Source organism: Pleurodeles waltl, chromosome 2_2 (genome assembly GCF_031143425.1).
Source record: "Pleurodeles waltl isolate 20211129_DDA chromosome 2_2, aPleWal1.hap1.20221129, whole genome shotgun sequence".
NCBI lineage: Eukaryota > Metazoa > Chordata > Amphibia > Caudata > Salamandridae > Pleurodeles > Pleurodeles waltl.
This window is the reverse complement of record NC_090439.1, coordinates 969,871,875-969,898,540: the sequence shown is the minus strand read 5'-3', so window position 1 is coordinate 969,898,540 and position 26,666 is coordinate 969,871,875. Positions and strand designations below refer to the sequence as shown.

General features: G+C 43.3%; 1 protein-coding gene across 1 annotated transcript in view; it reads left to right on the top strand.

Annotated features, from left to right (window-relative positions):
• Nucleotides 1-26,666, top strand: part of SAMD12 (sterile alpha motif domain containing 12) — a 1,150,632-nt gene that overhangs the window by 523,542 nt on the left and 600,424 nt on the right. The gene's annotated exons all lie outside the window — the stretch shown is intronic.

The following is a 26,666-nucleotide window of genomic DNA, read 5'->3' as shown; positions in this document are numbered from 1 at the left end:
TAAGTATTTGAGCCCAGACCAGCATTTTGAGGCTGCATATGGGAAACTTTATTTTGACATCATAAGGCTGCACATTTGCGACTTTTCATAGACATTGTGGGGCTGAATTTTTCATTTGAGCTTGTGTCCATCCATGGTAAGTCAGTGTTTCGGCAACAGCTCTGCTTTGAGAAGCTGCAATCAGCATTTTGTATCTATGCATTGTAGAGGAAACTCCATTGGACATTTGAGGCTATACCTGGGCCTTGTGAGGCAACACTGCTTGTTTGACATGAAATCCCATTACTGCGAGGTGCACTAGACAGAGGAGGTTGAACCTGAGGTTTGAGGGACTGAAGCCACACCCATTTATGTGAGGCTACATATGGGTAATGTTATGCTGCGTAGGGGATCTTAGTATACTTCCTGAACATTCTGAGGCTGAACTAGCATTTGAGGATGCGCCTTAAGACGGTAGGGCTGCTTTCATCAATTGAAGTTAAGCCTGAGTATTGTTAGGCTGCACTGAACTACATCTTCGCATTGCAAGTCTTCAGTTTGCATTTGGGGCTATACCCTTAAATTACATTAGGCGATGAAGATGATGCCTGTGTGTTGTAAACAGAATGGGACATTTGAGGCTCTAGCTGTGCAATATCAAGTTGCACTTGGCATTTGAGTACGTACCTGAGTGTAATGAGCCTACTTTCAGCATTAGAAAGGCAGCACATGGTGTATGTGGGTGCACCTGGATATAGCACTTTGGAGCACTCGCTGGACATCTGTGACAGTGTCTGGTCTTTGGTGCTGTGCTGAGCATTAAAGCAATGCCTGGTCTGTTGAGGTTTTGATTGTACATTGAAGGCTATACTAGGGGATTCGTATTCAAGCCTGGGCATTAGAGGCTGCACCTAGGTATATTAGTTGTACCAGGAAAAGTGGTGGGTGTGTCCTTGACCTAACGCAAGGGGTCCGGTTATGTCCTTGATGCTCCATTGGTGTGTCACGTGCAGCACCCTCATTTATATACGGGTGATAACAGAAGCAGAACTTAACAAACTTACATTTCTGGTCATTTTATTCATCTTACATTTATAGAAGTCTTAATATTTTCTCTTGTGCCACCATGGTCAAAGGTCATAGAGGTAAGAAAGTGTGCCTTTTTCCCATCATTGAGGTCAAACAGTTTGGTGAATTTGATATTCGTTACTTTCTATTACATTTTCTACTTACGTGCCCATGTTCTAATATTTAGCAAGAACAACGAGCTATTTCTAATCCTTAAAGACCAAAATGGCAAACCTAGTACTTTGCAGAATGGTTCACCCAGAAAAAAACACAATGTTCTTTTTAGAACAGAACCACAGTCCCACTAGTATAAATTCAGCATCAGCGCTTGCTGCTAAAAGCACGTGTCCTTCTGGAATCGGCTGAGTGTCCCCTGCAGTTTTAAGGTAATTGGTAAAATCTATTACACAGTGCTGTTCAATTATGTCTCAGTAAGTGAATCAGTCCTCGTTATGTGCCAGTACATGCAGCCCTGCTCTTTACTTTCTCGCTTTTCGTTTGTCCCAAGATACTCCATGGTAGCTGTCAGTCGCACTCCCAAACCATGCAATCCATATTACACCATTAAGTCACACAAACATTGATTGGGGCTGACAGCGAGAGGTTGGGTGGGAAACAAAAAGGGCTAAAGCGTGATTCAGAGGAACATTGCAGAAACTGTACTCTGTTTAAGACTGATTTATCAGTGCATCAGTTTCTGAAAACTATTCATGAACGACAGAGCCTTCGGAAGGATTTACTTTAAAAAAGGGAGCTTACCTTTTATTGCTAAAAAAGATAATATATTTCCATGTTCAAAGATATGTTGAAAATGTTATGATGCTTTACATAGCTGATATTGTCTTTAATTGTAGAATTCGACAGACATAAATGCAGAAAGGATTCCTAGGTCTTACTTGACTCCCTAGGGGAATCCAGATCAAATAGATAATATATGACTAGCGCAGCACCCTATGCCTTGCCTCCTTTACTATGCCTTTATTTCATCCTAAAAAATCCTGAACCTCCTAGTTCCTGTACAAACTTCCATGATCAGCATACCCCTCCCAAGGACATCGGCCAAGTTACCTCCCTGTGTAGGAAAATCATCATAGAGAATTGCAGATGTGTAACTGTGGCAGTGTTGATTCGGAGCTCATTGTATTTTTTGGGTGTTTCTTTCATTCTTATAATGGAATTCCAAGGCATGGAATCTGGGGGGACATACAAAGGGAGTGCAGGAGTGTGCAGGGAACGTTCGGATAAACCAAATGACCACGATGTGCTTCCTCCGAGCATACTTAGAATATATTAAATACATTTTGCCTTCGGTTGTGTTGAACTTTACAATGCAACATTGGAGACGGCAGTGGAAGATGTTCCACGTCACCAGCAGTGTTGGAGCATCCTGGCCTAAGATTCAGAGTGTGACTCACAAGGAAGCAGAAGGAAGTTGGGTGATGAATGAGAGGGAAGGAAATCGAGGGATTTTAGCCTTTAAAAAAACAAAATGTCGAGGCAGAAGCCGCTGTTTATTTTGTCGTGACATGCGAGGCTGCCCGTGAGAATGCGTATGAACAGAGGTGTTCTTGCTCTCCTTGGCTATCCTCAGTGATGTCTCACCTTTCTCAGCCAGCATCATTGACGTCACCATGTGGCCCCATGATGGAAGGAGACGTTGTCACGTTCTCTGTATTTTTTTCAGTTGGTTTCACTGACACCAGTTCACTGTCAAGCAGCTCAGGGCTTGGTTTTGCCAGTGTGCCAGTTTCTTCCGTATCGGATTGTGTCACTGCGTGATCTACTGGGTGTGAAATATTTTTCATCATTACGAAGCAGACTTCTGGATCTTTAAGCACTTTCAGTCTGCTAAGTGAGTATGATGTAACTAAATTAATTTCTCCGCTCACACCACTGGAATCTTTTTTTACCTGGTCAGTATATTTACAGAAGAAAGCACATAGAGTTGTTTCCGTTAGAGGTTTCAGAAAACATTACTTCACCCTTCTTGGGGTGACTTTGAATGTATATTAGTAAATTTCCAGTAGACAACTTTTGTTTTAATGTATTCATTGTGCAAGCTTGGACATTGGTGACCATTTCTTTTATTTTAGTCTACTGCGTCATCTCCAGTACAGCAAACATGTCTAGTTTAGTGCTCCGCCACTCTCCTTACAAGTCTCAGGGGCACCACCTATGGATTTTTTTAAAAAAGGAAGCCGTATTCTGTAGCCTACGTTGAAGTGGTAGAAGGTTCTGACTGTACACCTGAAAGGAAATTATCATTAACGGAGCGTTGATTAGGTGGCTTTGGTTTCAAAGACATTAAGGATCTTCTCATACTAGAACAACAAGGTGATCTAGATCTCTTCCAATACGCCTCTAAACAAATGGAATTGAGCCATAGGAAGAAAATAAATGTGGTAACATGGAGATAGAAGTTTTATTAAAGAAAACTGAGTGGGGAAGAATCCACTGAAGACTGTTTCTGCATGAAGCTCATTCACTTCTACCTATGAGTTTGAACATATTAATTATGAACACGTGTTGAGGAATCAAATTCTTATGAGAACTAACAATAAGAGAATAAAGGAAAGGTTGTCTGCAAGTACTGATATTTCCTTAAACACAATAGATATTGCCCGAGTAATAAAGCACGGACAGAAGTTTGTCCAAGAAATTAGCTGCAGTGGTAGACGTGATGTCAACGAGAACAACTTTGATGTTAAGTTCTACAAGGATGAAGGAAGGAAAAGTCCATCTGCTTGCTATAGCTGCAGTAGCCAGTTGCACCAGCGGAATTTTAAAACGTGTCTAGTAATGGACAATATTTGCTTTAGTTTGTAATAAAAAAAAGGCATTGAAGGAGATGAGGTTGACAGTGAGGTGAGTTTGGAGCAATACCTTGGAAAGGCATACTTTTGGTTCCACCCTTGGATGTTAGAAAAATCATATAAACACGTAATCCACTGAATATATTGTGTGCTTTAACGTTGCTAAGTGAAACATAAAGGTTAATTATTGAAGGTGCATTCACTGTAGAAGATTAGAGAGGCATATATGTGAGTTTTAATATTTAACTTTAGCATACAAATTTGTAGTTTTCATTCATATTTACACTTATGCATTTCAGTTATATTGATTGAAATTTCATATATCCTCATGTTTTCATTTATAATTGTTGCATTTAATCTGTAATTGTAAAATGCACTTATAATCATGTATTTTGAATGTGCATTGATTGTTTTATTAAGTTAGCATGACCAAAGGCCCAAACCATTTTGTTTCTTATGTGTAACTTTCAACATGATGTTTTGCTTCTGCTACAATGTTTTTTTCTTGCAGGTGCATTTTTTTGATTCCACAGTTAGTGAAAAGCATATTGTGTATTAGAGATAGCGAGGTCCAGGAGGATTCTTTGGCAAGGACAGGCGGTTCTAATGAACTTAGAAGAAAAGACTCCTGTTCATGTAACAGGAGAGAGGAGACACTCAAGTTCACCTTGCTGTTTAACCCGTGGGATGGGAGACTCCAGTTGACTTGCAAGTTTCTATTGTGAGAAGATGGAAAACTACTAGTGTTGATGACATGAATTTCTCAAAGGTTCTGTGAGCTTAATTGGTATTCACACTGTTAGTCGAGAGCGGATTCCTTTTAGACTGAGAGTTACAAACCTCTCTACCCTTATTCTTTGTGTGGCTTTATGCTATCCAATCACCTCCCTTGGAGACCGTCTACATATGTCTCCACTATGCTGATATCTTCATATTTTCCAATAATTAACTAGGGTTTCCTGGCCTTAGTTGAGGATTACATTTATATTAATTTAGATGTATCCATGTTTAGACAGGAGGATCGTTGCTTGTACACTGATCACCAGATTTTATTTCTATTTGTTAGAAGTTGTGTCTCTAGCTGACCGAGGTATGCAACCTGTCCAAGTAGGAACCACAATCCTAGTCAAGGTAAGTCAGTTACACAACCTAAATTAACTGGTGCTCACCTTCTGGTAGCTTGGCACAGATAGGACAAGCTTAACTTAGGAGGCAATGGGTAAAGTTTTTGTGCAACACACAGTAACACAATGAAAACACCACAAAAAGTCTTGACACAAAAGGTTTCTTGAGGTCATGAGTGACCAGTGCAAATCCAAAGTTCAGGACGACCACGATGGAGGGTAGGCTTGCTGCAGAACCCACGCAGGGCTCGCTGAAACAGTGCCTTTGATGGAGCAAAGCGTCAATGTCGAGGGCTGGATACATCAGTTCTGATCCACACAGTTAGGGTCTGCATTTGCGTCAAACTCCAAATGTGATGCGTCATCTTCGGGCTGTGCAGGCTGTGAATCCACTGTGTTAGAGGAGCCTCTTTGTCGGTATTGAGAGAGCAATACGTGGGAATTTCTCCCACACTCATGGCGATGCATTGGTTTTTGCAGAAATCAACTGCAGAACCCAATTCTGAGGCCCAAGACTGAAGGGGGGCACCTCTTGCAAGGGTAGGACTCGCAGATGGCAGAGTCCAGCGGCACCAGGAGGGTTGAAGGCAGGTTTTGATGCCCCTGAGACTGCAGAAGAACAGGGGACTAGCCAGAAAGCCCTTGAAGTTGCTCTGGGTTCAGCAGGATGGATCCAGTCCTTGTCCATCAGTATAACAGAGATCAGCAGGCAGCAGGGCAGCTTAGCAAAGCAGAGAAACAGTTCCTTAGGATAGTCAGTCAAGGCAGAGTGGCAAACCGTACAGCACAGCAGTCTTTACCCCGCAGAGTTCTGTGTACTGACTTGGTCGGGCCAGAGACCAAGTACTTATATCCAAAGGTGCCTTTGAATTGGGGGTGACTTCAAAGCAGCTCCCTGAAGTGCACAGAGAACCTTTCTTCTTAGGCTTGGCTCCAGACTACCAATGCAGGGTAATCAGCTCTTTGTGTGGGGACAGGCACTTTCCTATTAAAGTGTAAGTGTTAGCTCCCTTTTACTCTTTCAGCCTAGGAAGGCCAATCATTAATGCAATGAGTCCTTTTTCACACCTACCATTCCTGTGTTTGTAGCTGTCTAGAGGGAATGCAAAAAGTGTAGTTGTCACATAGCCCAGATATGTATTAGTGACAGGCTGCAAGGCACACTGTGCAGTAAGAACAGTGAAATGCCCACTGTTTAAAACTGGCATTTCTATAATAGTAATGTCAAATACCACTTTACCAGTAAGGAGGATTTATCATTATTCCAATGATATGAAACATGATGTAGTTACTCCTTTCTTATCAGGAATTACATCTTAAAAGTGTATTAAGAAATTCCCATTGCTCGCCTATGAGAGGAATAGGCCTCACATTAGTGAAAAACGACTTTGGGGGTTATTCACTATCATGACATGTAAAACTTAAAAGTACACGTCCTGCTGTTTACTTACATAGCACTCTGCCCTATCAGCTACCTAGGGTGTGCCTTAGTGGTGACTTATATGTAATAAAAGGGGAGTTAAAGGCTTGGCAATTTGTCTCTCATTCCAAGTAGAAGTGGCAGGGAAACTGCACACAAAGGCCTAGCAATGGCAGACCTGAGACAGGTTTGAAAGGCTACTTGTGTGGGTGGCACAATCAGTGCTACAAGCCCACTAGTAGTATTTAAATTATAGGCCCTGGGTACATACCATACTACTTTACAAAGGACAAGGAAATTAAATATGCCAATTGTGTATACACCAATGTCACCATGTTTAGGGGAGAAGCACGTGCACATTAGCACTGGTGAGCAGTGGTAATGTGCTCAGAGTTCTAAGGCCAACAAAAAGATATAGCAAAAAAACTGGAGTTAACAGGCAAAAAGTCTGGGCGAAGACCACCCTAAGGCTGTCAGGTCTAACACTTATCTTTTGTATTGCTTCAACTGAGATTCTTGTATGCCTATGGCTATTGCAGTTTAACCTGATAAAACACTTTGGGTTACCTTTGGTGATTCCAAACTTATACAGCATGTTTTTGAGATTCATTTAAATTAGCTTGGCCCTTAATTTGTAATACAACTTATTTAAAATATTTATCGTCTTTTGGGCCATAATGTGGGACCAAATGGGTTACACTCTTAATTGGATTGTGAAATTTAACTAACTCTCCTTCAGCATTCAGGCATCCTAGAATGACCTATTGCAAGAAGAATGGTAACAACAAAGGCCCAATGCTTCATCAATCCGACCTTGTATTGAGTGTGGGTGGAGGAAGTAAAAACATCATTCTTGTGAAATCAAAATAGATAGGAAATTTTCCAAGGTGCTTCCTGTGTATGGTACGCTATATTGGCAATGGGTATGGTGGATAAATTGTAGAAGGAAAGGAAAATTACTCCTCCTGTTGAGTGCTGAGGTAGTTACACTCGTCATAATATTTTGGTAGGGTATTTTGTTTGTGCTGGTTTGGACTTAGCTAGTAGGCATATACAACGAAATGTTTAGGTTGCTGGAAGGGGACAGTACGTTTTGGGTTGGCCTCATCAAGGGAAAATGGGAATTCTCCACCAACTTTGGTGAAAAACTGCAGCAGCTTTAAAGTAAGCATACTGCATTTACCAGGATGCAATGGGGTGAACTGTGCTGAGACGAGGCAGTGTATTCCCCCCACTCCCTGTTGTGTTTTTAAGGCTCCCTTGAGCCGATGAGCTGACAAGCTCACCTGGGATGCAGCTTTGTTCCTGTGGAGTGGTACTGTGACCTGTGAAGACTTGAGCAGCATTTCAGCAACCCCTGATTACACCTGTGTTTAGAGATAACAGCATTATCTGCACCTACTTTGGTGAAAAACTACAGCAACTTTGAAGTAAGTGTACTGGATTTACCAGGATACCATGGGGTGCACTGTGCTGGGATGAGATGCATTTAGCTCCCTACCCCCTTGTGGTTTACAGACTCCCTTGAGCCAATGAGCTGATGAGCTCACATGGAACGCACCTGTGTGCAGGTAGAGTTGAACTGTGACCTGTGAAGACTTTTTGTTTTTAAAACACAAACTTAATTGCAGGTTAATCATGCATACAGAACACGTTACCATCTGTGGATAGTTTAACAGTAGATGTCACAGCAAACAAATATACATGTCCAGTATCAGGGATGGTACAGTGCATTCCATTGTACTAGTTGACGAGTTGCATGCCACTTCTTGCTATGGCAAACTTTCCCATATCCATCCTCCCCCCATCAACTATGTCACACCTAACATTAGATGTAAGGGTGTGGGGTATTATTCACTGTGAACCAGGAATATTGTGGTAGACTTGTGGATGAACTGCCACAACCCACCAGAGTATGGTGACATTTTGGCTATCACATTTGGGGGTGGGTGAGGGCGGGTGTCTTAAATCGGGGAAAAAGGGATAGGACCAGTGGGGTCGAGGCCCCATAGTGGTTATATATGATGTGCTCTTGGTCCTGTTTTCTGTCAGTTCTCATTGACATCCTCCTCATCCCGTGCCCAGAATACTTCCAGAAAGGTATCCCATTCCACTGATATTGGCCTCTTGCTCAACACACTGTATTCCTCACACTGGATTGCTATGCTCTGTCCCAGTCCAAAGTGTGCTACCTCTTTCCGCCAAATTACAATTGAGGGGACCAGTGGGGATTTCCAATGTCTAGTCAGCATTCGCTTTACTAATAGTAGAGCTCAGTCCACAAAACAAAAAGTTACTTTAAAGCTCTTAGGTCTGGGATACAAGCCTAGTAAACACTGTTCCAGTGTGTGCCAATGGTCTTTGCCTGTCAGCTCTGATAGCGTTGCCCCAATGCTTGGCCAAAAGGCTGTTAGTGAAGGACAAGCCCATAACTGATGCGTGAGATGTACGTCCAGATTGTGGCAGCAGGAGCAGCACAAAGAGGGCTTAGGGAACATCACATTGAGTTTGTTGGGTGTAAGATAGGCCTGATGGAATCTTGAAATGGTATAAATTTGAATCGGGAGCTACAGGAGATCTGTTGAAATATTGTAGGAGAAAGGCCCTCCCTATTAAGATCCGCTTCCCATCTTGTTTTGAGTGGATCTAATTGTAGCATGAGATGAGCCCGGCCCCCCCAATACAACCATCAGATCAAGTGTCTACTTTGGCCCATCTTATGTAATGCTTGTAGTAGTTCATGTGTTTCCGTTCCCTCATGTCCGGCGCCCAGTCCCTGCGGATGTAGCATGGGTTAAGAACAGTGTTTCCTGCAATCTGTGAAGATGCACAAAATCAGAGAGTGGCATTAATACACCATCCCCGAATAGAGAGCCCAGGGATAATACTCCTTCCCACTCCCAGGGACAAAGTCTCCCAGCTGTCAGGGTGCCCGAAAGGGTGGGTAGGCCTCAGAAAGGAACATTAGTTGCATGTGACATTAGAGATGCAATACATCCCATGGCGATTTTCAAATAAGAGAGGGCAGTGCGCAGGGTCCCTGGTGAGGGTATAGGGGGGCCGGGTCAGAGCAACCTATGCAGCTGTCCTTTGCAGAGCATACTGGTGGTGTAACTAGTTTCTTCCAGGTTGTGACCAGCCAGCCGGTATGCCAGCCATTGTAGCTGCCCAGCTATTCAGTAAGCATTAAGGTCCTTGGCTCCCATGCCTTCCTTATCTGGTGGTAGTTGCAGCTTTGCTAGGCTTAATCCACGGTGACTGCTGCCACAAATAAAATCTATTAACATTGCATTTAATATACAGTAGACTCGGGCTTACTAGTATCAGTAGGTTCACAAAATAGTATAATAGATGGGGTAATACAACCATTTTGGCCAGAGCCAAATGGCTGGCCACTGATAGGGGTAGCGTGGACCAAACCCCCATCTCAAACCACAGCCCAGTGATCGCTCGCAGCAGATTGCCCTCTAATATGTTCATCAGCTTGGTCTACCTGGATGCCAAGATATCGAAAAAACAACCATGGTACTAATTGATTATTCAGGAGCCCAAACTGGATCGTAGGCTCCCCATGGATGTTACTAAAGGAGAAGGAGTAGGATTTATCGGCATTGATTAGCAAACCAGAGAGGTCGCCAAATTTAGACACTGTCTGGGCCGTGCCTCCAAGTCGCCACAAAGGTCATTATAGTACAAGACCATACCATCTGCATAGAAATTTGGATATTGAATGGACTGTACAAACTATTGAGATTCCCACTGCCCAGCTTCTCAGCGGCTGTGCTTTGCAAGTGATTTTATCTACAAAACAAATTAAAGTGGTGACAGTGGGCAACCCTGCTGCGTCCCACATGATACCTGATAGGGGGTGTAAATCAATGGTCCTGTCCTGGTTCTAGCAGTAGATTCAAAATATAATAATTGTACCCAGCATATATATGCAGCGGGTATCCTGAATACTGTAAGTGCTGCTAGCATAAAGTCCCAGCTAATAGTGTTGAATGCTTGTCGGATGTCGAGGGAGAGCATTCCAAGAATAGGTAGCGCTCTTTGCATCCATTATGTGGAACAAACAGTGTATATTTAAGGAGGTACTGTGGCAAGGAACAAAGCCACAGTGATCCATGTGTAGTAAGTGGGGAAGTAGGGGGAATACTTGGTGCACCAGAACCTTACTAAGAATTTAAAATTCTGTGTTTGATTGATAGGGGCCTATAAGAAGACATGCACGCAGGCGATTTGCCAGGTTTGAGGAGGGAGGTCACTAGTGCCTCCCGGGCCATAGGGGGAAGCGTTCTTCCATCCAGAGAGGCACTGTATAGTTTTTAGAGATGAGGGATCAGTCTTGTGGCTTATGTAGAATAAAATTCCACTAATAGCCCGTTGGAGCCTGGAGTTTTATTATGGGCTAGCCCTTTGATGGCCCTGCATATCTCATTCACCAGAATTGGAGCTTCAAGGGTCTCTCTGTCAGCTGCCGACACCCTGGGCAGTGCAATCTGGCTTAAGAATGTTATGTCAGCTGGGTTGGAGAGGGGATGAGGAGCAGAGTATAAATCAGTGTAATATTAATGAAAGGCAGTGTTAATTTCGGCTTGTGTCTTGACTGTGCCGTGGTGCAGGTTGTCTCTATCAAGAGGATGGGTGTAGGTGACTACTCTGGCCTGATCAATCTTGGGAGTAAAGTGCCCAATTTGTCTGCTTGTGTATGCATACATTGAGTATAGGCTGTATATTCTATGATCCTGAGGCATTCAAGAAGCTCAGAAGATCATTTTGTAGCTGGGATGTACTGTCTGTATTATGTGTCGCTGTTTCCTCTAGCGGGCCAAAGCTGTTTTACACTCATGCCAGCTCCATCAAAACCTCCTAGTGTGCCTTCACCAAAGTGTTAATAGACGCCCTGCGTACTACCACCTTGAAAAAAGATATAACAGTAATGCAAATGTCCTGTGCATCTGGGTTCAGGAATACTGTGCATCTGGGTCCCGTCCCTCCTAGTGATTGTCAAAACTGATAGTGTGGTGGCACAAGAGAAGTGGACAAGGAACACTCTTCCCTAAGGGGGAATATATGGAGTGACATTGGATAGTACCTGTGTAGAGGTATTGGAGCCTCCATGGGTGTACACCTGTGACCCCAAATCAATATGCGTCAGTCTTAGAGTCGTAATGTACTCACGACCTTCAGCCCAACAAGTCATTAGCTGTCTGTGGAGTAATCGTGGGAAGCAAGTCCATGTTGCCGTCCATATCAATGTCCGAGGAGCTGGAGCTAGAACTCAAGTCAGTGGCTCTCAGAGCAGTCACTGAGATAATGGCCGCCTTTCTGGCCCTCCAGGGCCTGTTGTGGGGACAGTGCCACCTGCGTGCGTTCTTTGGTAGCCCAGTTGTTGTTCCATAGCAACCCATGAGTCTTGTATCTCCTGTAGAATAATGTCCAGTTTGTCTATAGAGGATGCCTTCATAGTAAGGGATATACATTCTGTGGCCGTCAGGGTTGAGAAGGTTTCAGAGGGTGTGGATCGGGAGTGAGAACATGTAGGAAGCTGCCTGGTGTGCGGTGGGTACCCAGAGTACTTACAACTTATACGAGGTCCAGGTATCCCCTCTTAGTGAAGTGTAGGCAGTGTCTAGAAGCTAGGCTCTCTAGAGGTAGCTGTTGAAGAGCAGCCAAGGCTTATCTAGGAGAAATGCAAAGCTCATGTAACAGCACTGTAGTCACACAGCACTTCCACATATGAAAGAAAATACTCAGTTGTGCAGAAATAAAGGTACTTTATTTTTGGAACACAATGCCACAAAATACTAGAAGGGCAACTCTCCAATAGGATGTAAGTAATAGAAAAAAACATGTACACTAACAATCAAAAATAGGCATGGAAATGGTTAGAAAACAGTTCAGAGAGTAATAACCAATAGTGACCCTAGGGGGAGCACAATCCATATACTAAAAAAATGGAATGCGTACACAGGACCCCCACCTAGGTAAGTGGATCATGTAGAAGGGAGCTGGGGGTACTAGAAACCCACAGGGGTAAGTAACACAACACCCCCAAGCGACCAGGAAAGCAGGTGTAAATTACTGGATTTTCCCCAAACCACTCAAAAGGAAGAAAAGAAAAAGAAGACACCTAGACAAGACTGCAAGAAACCAGCAGTGGATTCCTGAAGGAGAAGACCTGTGGAGAGAGGGGAACAAGTCCTAAAGTCACAGTGGAGCCCAGGAGGAGTAGGAGATACTATCCACCCAGCTGTACTTGCAGGAGTTGGTCGATGGTGAGGAAGAACCAGTCAGCACTGCAGCCCAGAAGCCAGAGAAGAGTTCCTGATGGGTGCAGATGATGTCCCACGCTGGAAAGAAGATTGCAGATGGGTGTCGGTGAAGAAATTCCACCAACAAGCCTTGGCAAAGGCAGTCTCACGGTTGGCGGATAAGAGGTACTGTCAGAGACCAGCAAGCCCAAGGAGGACTCATCCCTGGATGGGAAGTCACAGGGAATCCTCTGCATCGCAGAAGGCCCACAGGAGCAGAGGCAGCACCCACTGGAGTCCACCCAGGACAGGGACACAGGAGTCGTAGATAAAGCCCACGCAGCACTACAAAAGAGTACCCCATGCCGCAGGAGAACCATGCAGAAGGATGGGATTTGCAGGAAGGAGTGCTGGGGGTTGGAGCTGCACATAGCCTGAAGATCCCTTAGAGGAGATCCCAAAAAGCCTTGGCAGCTGCAAGAGATGCACAGGGGTACTGTCTTGTGTGGGAAGGCAAAGGCTTACCTTCACCAAAGTTGGACAGCTGGTAGAGAGGACCAAGGGGACCACTCCAGACCACCACCCATGATGCAGGATCCATGCAGCTCAGCAGGAGAGGGGATCCACATAGCTGTTTGTCGTTGCAGTAAGTGCCAAATGTGGAGTGAAAAAGGTTCTAGCAACCAAGTTAGAAGGGAGAGAGCACAATCACTGGGGTCCTGGTTAGCAGGATCCCAGTGAACACAGTTAAACACACAGACAACAGGCAGAAAATGGGAGAAACCATGCCAAGAAAGAGGGTAATTTCCTACAGAATATAGCAAGCTTAAAGAGCTTAGGTTTGGTGCACCCCATATTGAGGTATTATGACATTATCCGGTACCTCTTGCATTCTAGGGCCCTCTGTCAATCCCAGGACGAGCAAGGGGCAGCAAGAACCCTGTCTTGGCAGACCACTTAGGGCCCCCCTCTAGAGCCCAAGAACTGCAACGAAGCCTATTTGGGATTGTATTTGCAAGCAGGAGTTGTCTTGGAAGCCGCAGGTCTCAAGTCATAGTTCTCAGGCTATCACTCAGAAGGGGTTAAAGAATCTGCTACACAAGGTGGAGAGTATGTCCCACTTATTCATGCATGTACCTCAGTGCTGAGGCCAATATGCAGGTATAGCAGTGTAGCCAATGCCGCTTGCCCCTTCACTAGTGCTGCAAGTTAGCCAGCTGCGCAGCTCCTTCCTTAATTGATATCCTGGCTGTCTTACTTGTATGTGGCATCTGCCCGCAGGCCTGAAAGTGGTAGCAGTGTTGGAGAAGCCTTTGAAATCGGGGCTTCAAGTAGCTGGGGCTCAGTGTGAGATCTGGTGGGTCTCGCGCCTCTCTGCTTCACGTGTCTTGCAGAGATATCCGTATTCATCACATGGGCAAGAGCCCAGTACCCAAGAGTTGGAGCTGTTCAGATCACACTGCGCATCCCAGCAGGAGGTACGAGTCCACGCTCGCGATTCTGACGGCAAACCAGTTTCTCAGACTTCAGTCCACTCCCTCCACATACCGTAGCGTCAGGCAAGTCTGTAATGTCCCAGTGGGGGCACCCAATAGTTTTGGGCTCATCGGACGGCGCCCCTCACCGGCTTGTGTTAATCAAGCTGCTGCACCCACCCAGCGTGGCAGCCATCCCATCAGTCAGCAGTCGGGTCACAGCCAGCGCAATTGGGCCTGTGGCTCAATGTCCTCCATTTCTTCCTTGACTAAATTGTTTAGGGCAGTGTGCCCAGTAGAGTTGTAGCACCCCTCACCCGGCAGCACAGTTTGTAGGGCTCCGATCACATAAGGAACTTGTGGGTCCAAGCCAGGTGCGCATGTGATCCCAGTACCGCACTGGTCATGCAGCCAAGAGTGCTCATGGAAGCTCCATCCAGCACTGAGCTATCTCTTCAGGCTGTGAGTGAAGGGGAACCCCAGTACATGACTGGGGGATCCAGATGCCCTTGTTTATGGTTGAATTTTAAAGGATTGTTGGGCCCATGAGCTCCGGGATCACGCTTCCGCCTTCTTGGTTGGTTGGACATGCCCCTAACTCTGTGACCTGTGAAGACTCTGGCAGCATTTCAGCAAACCCAGATGACTTTTCTCTGCTCTCTACTACTTCTGCTCTCTGCTGATGAAGGGCTAAACCCAGAAACGTGTCTATAGAGAACAGCACTATCTGCACCAACTTTGGTGAAAAACTACAGCAACTTTGAAGTAAGCATATTGCATTTACCAGTATGCAATGGGGTAAGCTGTGCTGGGGTGAGTGGCAGTGTGCTCCCTCCCCCCTTGGGAGATGGGAATTTAATTGGATCCTTGAGCTCCTTACATAATGAACAGTAAGAAATCAAGTGATTGTATAGGACAAAGAGGGAGATAATGTATGCTGTGCCCAATTAATGGAACAAGGGTGGCGATCAAGTATACTGCGGTCTATAATAAGGTGTAAGAATGAATTCCATGGCTTCAAACACCGCATAACATTGAAGCATGGAGCTGTGCCATAGAGTTAAGTATGTTGGATAACTTATGTGGGAAAAACGCCTCTGAACCTGTTGTCTTCACCTTGATTTTTTTCCGCCTTCGTTTTGGTTAAGGCTTCAAGAGACCTTACAATTTGCATTGATCTTAGAAGAAATTCGACTTTGGTAGGAGCGGTAGGGTTGTCCACACTGGATTTGATTAATGTTGGTCATCAAGTCAAGTTTGAGGATGACTTCAAGTTTTTAACTACATTCATTCACTACATAAGTTAGTTAAGTTATACCATTGTTGCAGAATGCCCTTTGGTTGAGCCAGCATAGTGTCTATTTTTCAAAGACTGGTGAAGGAAACCTCAAAAAGAATCTCAGGTGCAATGGCATTTCAAGATCACATTCTAGTCTTTAAATATGATATGACTAGGGTTTTGAAGGATTTATGTAAGAAATATTTAACCTTGAAACTGTCCAAATGCAAATTGGAGGCGTATTATTTGGGGCATTTGATTAGTGCTTCTGGGATAAGACTGAATATAGGCATGTTAAAGCTATGTTAGAAGTGTCAGTTCCTGTGTACAAGGATCGTATTGCTTTCCTTAGATTAATAGAGTTATGTGCTAAATCCATCTAGAATTACACAGCTGTGGTTGAACCTTTTAAATGACAATCAAATGCAAAGTTTGAGAAGGGGCAGAGCCAAATGAGAACATTTAGTGAGATGAAAAGAGAAAAAGTTAGTGCACCTTGTTTAAAATCATTTATTGTAGGAAATGAATTTGTGATTGCTGTGGATGTGAGTAGTTGTGGGTGGGTGGTGTCTTGATGTAATGAGATGGGGTAAAAGATAGATAGTGTTGAAGCAGATATACTAATTAGAAAATCATTAATGATGTTTATGTTTTTGAATAATGAAAAGTTTGTAGAATAATTAATCGTAGAGAAAAATATTGTGCACGTTTGAAAATGTGCCCTCGGGGTACGACCGCCATGTGTACGAGATTGTACTTATATAACTGAAACTGTATGAAATAATGAAAATATATGAGAAAAATGTAGTAATATGTCATATTGAAATATATAACGTATGTTTTATTTCAGTTTGTAGTGTTAACGTTGCTGAACTTAAGGCCTAGTCTTCCTAGGCCTCGCACACAGAGAGCAGAAACAATAACCGCGTTTGCAAGAAGCTGCTACGACCTGTCCTTGACTCACTCGATGTGTGGTTATTCAAGAGAAGATGTTTTGTTAATGGTAGTTACTGATTGATCCAATGATCATTACATGACTGGGATACTCCATGGGATTGAAAAGGTTCATCAACCTATGTGTGTCCCCTTGTAAGTTTATTTACTAAGGACCAGGCATGCTTGCAGTAGTTTCATTTGTATCAATTACACTGCGAGAAGCTGAGAAAAATTACTAGTGACTGAAAGAAAACTTGTGGCCTGTCAGAACATTTTAGAATATTCTTGTGGGGAACAAGGTTCATGTTAAAAACAGATCACAAGCCAGGCTTCTTTCTTCATGTTTTTGTCTGGTTCCGTAAGTCCGACTTTGTTGGGAAACATATTGTGTTACTCCAGGGGACCAGCTGTAGCCTCTGCGTTTTTTTTCAACCCTTCTGGCCTCTAAATCAAACAATCATGGCACAGCTTAATTTCCTGCTCCAACTGCTGTGCTGGTCCTCTCTCTGGACTCCTTATCTCTGTATTTGTCTGAGGGCTTCCTCAGCAACTCCTCCACAGCCCGCCAGCAAATTAGCTTTTGTTAAGCACTCTAAAGGTGGGAGTGTAATGTTCTGGGAGGTAGGCACCTCGTCCCAGTCTGAGAGTGTCACATTATCAATCCACCTCGTGAAAAGTGTCCCAACAGGACCAGAGGATTGGGCATGGAAAGGTTGTCCCCCCAAAGGAACCAGGGGATACAGAGTGAGGAGCACTCTGCTTCAAAATTCTCGAGGAGGCCCACGTCCCCGGCAGCTGGTGCAACTGCCTCTCATTAGTTTTTGTGGGGAAAGGGGCATGAGTGGTCCTCCACCTCAAGATCACGGTCAGCGCTGGGGACACCATCCCCTGGGGCTCAGTGTAGCTCCAGTTGTTCTAGGGCACCACATACCCCTGGGATCAAAGAGCAACCTGGGTGCTCTCCCGACTCATTGTACCTGTGCCCAAAGGGTTGGGTACTTCTGTAACGTGAGCAGGAGGAAAGAAACATGTCCAATCCCAGGTCAGCACAGAGTAGTGTCAACTACCTTGGCAGCACGGGAGTTGGCTCCCCCCCCCCACTGCTGCAATAAAGGGCACCTGGATCTACTAGGAAATGTAGCACAAATCCATTTAAAAGGGAAAACAGAAGTAAAACAAAAATGTTCCAGCTTCCTGCATTGGGAAAGAGGGCAGCCTCTAATCAAATATTCACATAAGGAGCTTGGGGAGCACTGTATAACCCCCCGTGTGGACTCTTAAATTTCCACACTGTTTTCAGAAAGGGCAGGGGCACCCCCAACATTTGTAAAGTATTATAGAGGCAGCCAAGAATGCAGCAACCTCTACCTGAGCACCCACAAATGTTTTGTTGTATGTCCCTCTGAATCTTCCAGGGATTAAATTCATGCCACAGGGAGAGGTGTTTTACATTTTCACACATTTCTAGAGCTAGTGCTTTTGCAGAGCCGTCTTAAGGCCTAGGCAAAGCAGGCTCTAACCCAGGGCCCCAGCCTTTCAGGGCCCCCCCATAGAGCCAGCTCTGTTTTTCAGAGTCTTGCCCTGATGACCTTGAATAATTCTTAAACAGATTGTTGTAAATAGCATTTTCTTTTTAATTTATTTTTAAGGTCAGTATGTTTGAGGGTCTATTACAGATATTTTGCAGACAAATGTTGTTTGTTTCATCTAACATCTATTAAAAAATCTTTTAGAACCAAACGGGACCTCACATATGAGAGATGGGAGGGTGTGACAGAGAATATGTCACTATACCTGAAATGAGGTTTCAGAGCTTGCTGGAAGTGTGATTTGATCTTAGGGTGTCACCAAAGGTATTTCCATCTACCAAATTGTACATTTGTGTAAGTTAATATGTAATATTTAGTATTGTCTATGTAATGAAATGCTTTTTCTTCTTATAAGACAAGCACTGACTAGACAATGATTTATTGAGCGTTGTTGTTACATACTAGTGAGCTTGGGGATATTAGCCCACACCACCTCCCCTGAGTAGGCCTTGGAATGCTCTGATTGGCATCCCTCAAAGAGTCGAGAGCTACACTGGGGTACTTGGTTCCCAGTAAAGAGAATGTAACAAACGTATAACATTCTTCGCAATTAGTAGCCCAATTTCTTACATGCCCCATGTTCACTTGAATGATGTTACAGTCTAATTTTGTCATCCGGCATATTCATTCTTCTTTCCGGTGCACTATGTTTTCAAAGAAGGAGCAACACATGCTATTTTTTTCTCGAATTCATATGAAAACCTTATGTACCCTATGAGCCATTCTGCCAGAAGGCTTATTTCATAAGCTGTGAGAGCAAGCTAAGTGACTGATGAATGGTAACACCTTTAAGACAGTGTTTTATTGCCGCTTTCATATTCTTTAAACTGATGTAAATCTGTTAAAAGTATTTTTAGCAATACTTAAATGTGACTTAATTACTGGGGAAAAAAAATAAAACTTGCTTTCAGTATAGATCACAACTACTAATTTTACCTCCACTGCATTTCTGTGTCGTGTGCAGACTGTAACACAATGTCAGTCATATGTTGTTTTTTGCAGAAGTCGCTGTTCTGTACCGATGAATCTATATTAAGGAGCTAATTATTTTTTCCTAAGACAGCCTCCTCTGCTGACAGAGGGCTTTTTGGCATAGATTCATGTATGATATTGCAAGTGCAGTGAACAGTTAATTGGTTCATTAATTTTCTTATTTTAGTTAACTTATGAACCCGATTTAGGTGATATACTTCAGAAATGATCACAGCTCTGATTTTTTGTATTTAGGTTGTCCTTCAACAGTTACTACTCAATGTGACATTGGTTCCAGCAAGACACCTAGTATGCTGTTAAATAAAAAAATGCTGAATATCCAGAGGTGTGGAGTAGGGAATTGGATTAATAATTGGAGTGGGTGACTACCCATCTTATCAAATAATCACAACCCTTGTTAGGGGTGACCCTTACAATCATTAAATTAAGTAGAGCTCAGCCCTCTGGTACCTGTGGCACAAAGCAGATAGGCTAAACTCAGGGCAATATGTAAAGTATTTATGCAGTACCAAAACAGTAATGAAGTTAAAATACAAAGCGATAAAAATCCAAAACTTAATTAGAAGAATATGGCAAAAAATGATAAACAAAATGTCACCAATAAGGCTAATCAGAGACATGCCTTTTTCAAATTTTAAGTAGAAATAGTGCCAAAAACATCACAAATCGCCAATGACAGTGTTCACAGTAGACTGAGACCTAGGTACAATTTGAGGCTGACTGTGATAAAGCACAGGTCGGATACACCAAACAATGTTGTCCTGGTTAAAGATTTTACATTCTGACTTTGTCCTTTGTCTGAGTGAACTGTAGGGGGTGGGGACGAGGGGAACACTTAGAGACTTACAGGTTGTCAGGCATAGACCAACAGCAGAGCCCTGCCCAAGTCCACTTGGCAGACGTCAGCTGGGTATTTCTAGGAAAAGGACTCTTTAGCTTGTTCTATAACAAATAGCTGTTTAATTATTTTTATAGCGTGTCCCTTTCCATAGGTACAGTATTAGGATTTTAAGCGTTACTCTGGTTTTTGACCTAAGACAGGCTTGCTTGCCACAGTGAAGATTAGCTTTTAGGTCCTAGTCACAGTAAAGACATGATAACATTACATTTCTACATGCACTACTTTTAATTACGATGCACCCTATCTTGGGGGTCATAAGGCCTACATAGGGTTGACTTATCAAAATTTTAATTTACCTGTAAAAATTGTGCATTCTTTGAGGTCGAATTGCAATTTTACACTGCTACAGGCTAGGCCTGAAGCCATGTTTGCACAACACTGTACTAGATGGCAGAATAGGTGCTTCAGTATACAAGTGGCATTTACATTCCAGGCCCTTGGTTTACCTTGTACCATATATGAGGGAATCGTAGGTAAGTTAAATATAGGGACTTAAATGTAAGTTAAGTAAACCAATTATGAATATGCCAATTCATCCAAATTTAAAGGGGGAACACAGGCACTTTATTAGTGGCTAATAGGGCTAAAATGCACATTGTTCTAAAGTAGCAAAAATATAGGGTCCAGCCACGGGTGACTAACATGGGGTGAACATACAGAAATGGTGGATTTCTTATATACAGGCATATATCTATGACAAGCAATGATTTACAGCTAATTACATGATTCATGAAACCATTAGGCATAAGCCAGGAGAAAATATGACTTGTGTATTTCCATTGACATGCACTTGTGTTCATTAACTCTGCATATGCATGTATCCTACAGCGGCCTACATGGTTTCAGGCCAAGACCCCTCCCAGAAGTAGGAGTGAACAGAAATGAGTGGTGCAGGTTTCTTACAGCCACCGAAATAGAAAACACATCTCTATTGTGAGCCTGAAGCAAAGGGGACTCTATTGAACTGCACCAGAGCCTTGATACACGCATAATAAACCCTCTAAACTCATGCTGGACCTGCCTAGACTCACTAGAGGGGGCACATTGGGGAAAGGGGATTGGGTAGTTAGAGTCCAATGTCCAATAATGCAAGTCTCTATACATTTGCATTGTTTTGCTATCCATTCCAGTGTAGTATTTTGTTTTAAATGCGTAGATGGTGGTACTTTTCTTTTCTAAATTAAAACTCTGGGTTGGACAATCAGTTATTGTGCTGCTGATTCATTGTTGAGTCTAGAGCTTGCGCACCCCCACACTATTTCCATGAGAGGCTTGTGACCCCCTACATCACTAACACTTAATGTCAAATGCTAAAGGGGGAGTACTTGGCCCAGTTTTCACAGCTGTAGTCGGATGTAACCTCGGATATCAGAGGCAAACATCCCCAACTACCATGGTTTGGCCTAGTAGTCCCTGCTTGACCATGGCCCCTTGAACATGATCTGACACACACTGAGGTGTATTTCTTTATGAAAGATCCAATTGTGTTTTGAAAGGCAGTCCGGCACAGAAAAGCCAAACATTGTGCATGGCAGTACTAAATATTCTCCATAACAATAAGGAATAATTGTTCTGTTTGAGATTGGAGATGGTTGTTCACAGATTTTACCATCCACTTGTATCGAAAGACCTCTGAATATTAATGCAAAAAGGTAATCTGCATTCACTCATGAAAAGACCATTTTCATGCCCTTGTGACACAATTTGTTATTGCTAGTCCTAAAGAAAACAATCTAGGTAATATTAGTACAATACTACCAGAGGATCACTGCAGGGTGATAATTGTCAGGGAGACCAGATCTTCGGGGCCTGCGTACGCTCCCAACATGTTCACCACTAGACAGCTCCAGAACTCTGATAGAAATATCACAGAGCCTGAGAGGGTCCAAGCGGGGGAAAGGGGGATTAGGAAGGGAACAGCTGGGAAGGAGACCTATAGGAAGCAAAAGGTTAAGCAACACAATATCAAGATATTATCACATTGATTTTCACTAGACTATGACTCTACGAGTTGTCATACTGGAACCATGGATAACTGAAGAAAGGACTATAACTAGACCTCAAGAAGTCTGGGTACCTGGAAAGGAATCAAGAATGGCTAATACAGTGTTTCATATGAACTTTTCATGAATTGTTACATACTGTCTAGGAATATAAGAACCTTCTAGAATAATGTTTCAGAACAAACATTGCATCTTTACATGAGGACAAAAGGTAATCTGAAACATTCCCTGGAAAACAATAGGAATTGTACTAAGGACTTAATATGCACAAAGAATGTAACATCTTGAATTTAGCACCTTTGCAAAAAATTCAAAGGCCTTGGATAATTGTGTGCAGTTCAGAAAACACTACACATCAAAGTTTTAATTGCCATGAAATGATCGCGCACACTGTTAGCGATCTCAACACCAAGGTTTAAAGGCGGGAATTGAATCGCGCACACGGCTGATTCCAACAAGTATATGCAAATGCCATGAAATGGTCGCGCACTCTGTAAGCGATCTGAACATCAAGGTTTAAATGTGGGAATGAATCGCGCACACTGCCGATCCCAACAAGAGTATGCAAACACCATAAAATGATCGTGCACACTGTAAGCGATCTGAACACCAAGGTTTAAATGCGGGACTGAATCGCGCACACTGCCAATCCCAACAAGAATATGCAAATACCATGAAATGATCGCGCACTCTGTAAGCGATTTGAACATCAAGGTTTAAATGCGAGAATGAATCGCGCGCACTGCCGATCCCAACAAGAATATGCAAATGCCATGAAATGATCGCCTACTCTATAAGCGATCTGAACATCAAGGTTTAAATGCGGGAATGAATAACGCACACTGCCGATTCCAACAAGAATATGCAAATGACATGAAATGATTGCCTACTCTATAAGCGATCTGAACATCAAGGTTTAAATGCGGGAATGAATCACGCGCACTGCCGAATCCAACAAGAATATGCAAATGCCATGAAATAATCGCGCAAGCCTTTGCCGATCTGAACACAAAGATCTGCATCAAATCAATGATTTGTGTACTCTGAAAGTTTCACGAGTAGGCCCAAAAACTCAAGAGTCTCTTAGAACGGGGTCAGGGGCCCAGCCCGACCTCTGTCTTACCACCCTGCTCAAGGATCACCAAAAGAATGCAGGGCAGGCCTGGAACGTCAAGGTAGGCCTCCGGAACAGGAGCTCAGAAAAATGCTGCTGCTCTGCACCGGGACCTCTGAATAGTGAGCATGTGGAGCTGGGCTGGCTCCCTTTTATAGAGTCTGGCCCAGCCCACAACCACACCCAGTCATGCTGCAGAGAAAGCTTCTGGAAGGTCCTAGAAAGGGACCACACCCTAACACACTCAGTAAGTCTGCAGCAATACCGTGCCAAAGAACAGTTATTGCAAACATCATTAATAGTGTTTTTCAAGGTTAAAGTCCGCAATGCAAAAGGTTAACAAACTGCATATAAACACAATGCATGAATTATGCTCTTGCATAAAGGCTGGGTTTTTGCATTTTAGTCGCCCGTAGAGCGCGCACTGCCCTGATGTTGACAATAATGTACCTTTTATGAGCTTCCAGTGTCAGACTGGAGGACCCCTGTAGAATCCGTTCAAAAAACACGACATACTTCGATAGAAGTGTCTTCTGTTTTCAAATGCATATACAGCGTCCTCCTTGGGCACAATTCTTGATTGAAGGAGCACAGTCTGCCTCTGGCACACGTCTTGGTCACATCAGCAACAACCACTTTCTGTGATTCCTGCTTCGAACTGCGATCTTGAAGAGAGTGTGGCCCATGCTTTTAGGCCAGGCAGATCTCTCTCAGGAGTTGTCTTTCTCCTGGCAAGCCCTCACCCCCCTGGGTCAGTCTGGTTCTGGCACTCTCTAGATAATCACCCATCCTGCAGGGTTGGCAGGCTCATTCTGTCTCTCTAAAGGCAGGCCGGCTTCTGAGCACTCAAGTTAGAGGAACAGCTTCTTCCAGCCCTGCAACACTTTAGGTTATGTCCCCTCAGGTAGATACTAGCTTGTTACACAGCTGTCTTTCGAGTGATCTGCAGAGTTCTCTTTTCCTTGGAACTGCAACAACAAGTAGCTCTCATTCCTTACCCTGTACTTTCAGAGCCTGTTTGGGGAGGTTGTTCTTTCTTCTTTCAAGTGTCCTCTCCAGGCTGCGCTCCAGACTACACCTTTGTGGAGAATGATGGTTTTCTGAGCAGAGTAGTGTCCAGCCTGCAGTACCCACAACAGAGACACAAAAGGTGTGAGTTTTCTTCACCTGTCCAACAGCCAATCTGAATAGTAATCAGAGAAAAGAAACAAGTCAGACCTCACCTTGAGGGTCATTTATCTTGTATTGCAGTGACTGCAGTTCTCCCTTTACCCCCCACAGTCTACCAGTTGGCAGTGCTACAGAAAGTCCTTCCAGCATAAGGCCTAATGGGATTTCTAAAGGAGCTTTGTCTCCTCTAGCCCCACTTCACTGTCTAGTATCTACTCCATACAGCTTCGTGAATATCTGCAAAACACTTCCACTATCCGGGAAAACAACAATCAGACCTCCATCTTGTGCACAGGAACAGTCCAGTGGTTCACTAATTATGGCTCACTTATGCACCAGTGTATATACGTACCACACACGCACACATGCAAAGGGATATATATAAAAACAGCACAAAATGCTGAGGCACCAGCTCAAAAGTCATCCAAGCATTTGTTGACAATGTAAAAAGCAGCTCCCACAAAGTCCTCCTGATGCATTTCGGCTGGAATACCTTAATCATAGGTAAGTAGTTGCAGGTGTCCATAAAACCAGTGCTTTTAACTTGTGACCCATGTGACTTGATAATCACCAACTACATTTCCCATAGTGCACCATGTTACGAAGCCTGCACATGTCTGTGAATTTATATATATATATACATAATTATATATATATATATATATATATATATATATATATATATATATATATATATATATATGTTACCTACTGGCAATTGCCAGTAGGTAGTTACAGTTTGGCTCTAGTTTCCATAGAAATAGCATTTTTTGACTTATCTATATCTTTGGCACAGTCTGACGGATCTTAACAAAATTTTCCAAAAAAGTGCCCTAGTAATTCTTGTTACGCACAGAAAGTTTCATCAAAGTTGCGTTTCCCCTGTTAATTTCCATAGGACCTTTACACATGAATACAGCCCATACTACTGGACGGAATTACACGAAATTTGGCAGAAAGCTAGCTTTCGTTATGCAGATTATGCCTTTGTTTACTTGGTGAAAATCCGTCCAGTACTTTAGGAGATATTAAAGGGAAAACAAATTTATATATCTGGGCTTGCGAATAATTCGCTAATATTTTCCAAATTTCACGAATGTGCACACGAAAAGACATGCTGTAATTGGCTGACCACGACCTGACTAGAAAATTGCGGCCACCACTTTATTGTACGGGACACATTCTCCAGAGGGGAAAATCGTAATTCGAAAGTGGCATAAGGGGTCAAGGTGGAGATACCCTGACTAAAAGGGTGTGATATAGGTGTGTTTTAGGGAGAAAGTATAGGTTTAAACTCATTTTGCATCGCCATCGCACCTTTTCACGATTTATTTGTGAAATATTTGAAAACTTTTTGAAGAGAACCCAGAGACTCCTTCATACACTAATTCACTCCCTTATGCATGCATTCGGAGACTCATGCGCCCACTCACACACCCACTCAGACACTGACGCACATATTCACAGATCCACTCAGACCCTCATGCACCCACTCACTGATCCACTCACACTGATGCACCCACTCACAGACCCAGTGAGACACAGACACACACACATACACACACACACCCACTGAGACACTCATACACCCACTCAGAGCCTCATGCACCCACTCACAGACCTACTCAGACACTGATACATCCACTCATAAATCGACTCAGATCATCACACACCCATTCACAGACCCACACTGACACATCCACTCATACTCACTCAGACACTGATGCACCCACTCGCAGACCCATTCAGACCCTCACACCCCACTATCCACTATAACATCCTTGTAACCTTTGTTATGTTCAGCACCACTGTAACATCCCTGTAACCTTTGTTTTTTTCAGTGAATATATATATATATGTTTAACTCATGAGAGAGGCTACATAATGGATAATCATTACACATTACCTGTTATGCACTTTTTACATGTTTATTACATTACTTGGGCTGTTTTCCTCACGTTTACCTAACAAAGATGTTTAAGTTTATTGACAAAACAATGAGCAGCTGAGAGAGTTAGCAGATGGATGTGAGTTGAGTCTGTGACTGCAGCCTTTACCAATTAATTATGGATTTACATTTCTCATGCAGTGCCTCACAAAATTAGCATATTTCACAAAAATAATTGTTTGTAGCTCAAATCGGTGAAATTACTACTGCCCAAGAACGAGCAGTATAATTTGTCTTTTTTAACACAAAATTTAAATAATCTTGCTGTATACTACAGGCATCTCTAACAATGGTAAGGATCTGCAAAGTGTGTTGGCAGGAGCTGAAATCAATAGATGGCGCCCGATGTGGTACCGGCGTAACTTTTGTCCCAGGCCCCTCAAAAACAGTTACCATGCCTGGGGAGATGCACTGATAGACAGTGCTAGGTCTGCTCAAGGAGCAATTAATAAGTGATATGAAATGCTAATTTTTTACACAATTATTCGCTGCATCACAAAGCGTGACAAGTAATCATGAAGTCCTAGAAACAGAGATTTCCTAACATTACACCTGCTTTAATAGACAACACTGGACTGTAATAAACAGACACTAGCACCT